Source organism: Etheostoma cragini, chromosome 22 (genome assembly GCF_013103735.1).
Source record: "Etheostoma cragini isolate CJK2018 chromosome 22, CSU_Ecrag_1.0, whole genome shotgun sequence".
In the NCBI taxonomy this organism is placed as follows: Eukaryota; Metazoa; Chordata; class Actinopteri; order Perciformes; family Percidae; genus Etheostoma; species Etheostoma cragini.
The window spans coordinates 6,786,004-6,786,674 of NC_048428.1; positions in this window are offsets into that span (position 1 = coordinate 6,786,004).

Genomic DNA, 671 nt, shown 5'->3' on the forward strand with positions numbered 1-671 from the left:
CCCCCCCCCCCTCCCCCCCTTTTTCTTTTTGAATGCACTGTAAAATAGCAAATGAAATGCTGCACTATTGACTTTAGACCAGGTTTTTGTTGGTCAATGGCGTTATCACTTCCCGCTGCCTCGAGATAACAACACGCCAAGAATGCACCTGAACACACCGCCCTGTACGATCAGCTCACCCATGGGCGCACAGATGGGGGCAGGTGTATTCGGTATTTAAGAGACATGGGGGCTGGGCGGTCTTAAAATCTCAAAGACACTTGCGTTGGTCTTTGCGCTGCGCTGCGCCGGGTGCAAGATAGGGCCAAAGTGTAATAGAATAATATCTTCTGGTTTCAAAGAAGTCATGTCATGCCCAAAAATCTCTAAATATATCAAAAATGTTTTTTGCCTTCAGAGTCTGGCCTTAAATTGTAATCTCTTTGTTATTTTTGTTGTTGCAGATTATCGCGTCTCATTATGTGTAGTACTGACTCAACTGGGAGAGTTGTATATCCATTCTTGTGTTGGACATGCTCCAGTGTCCAGTCAGCGGACGTTGGACACATCATTGGAGCACAGTATCAACCACCTTGCTGCTGGATGGAAGGTATTTCAGACATGAGTGCTTGTCATTAGTTTAGTACACTGTTTGTCTTTCTGCCATTCCTTCGATGCCCCTTGCCCACTGC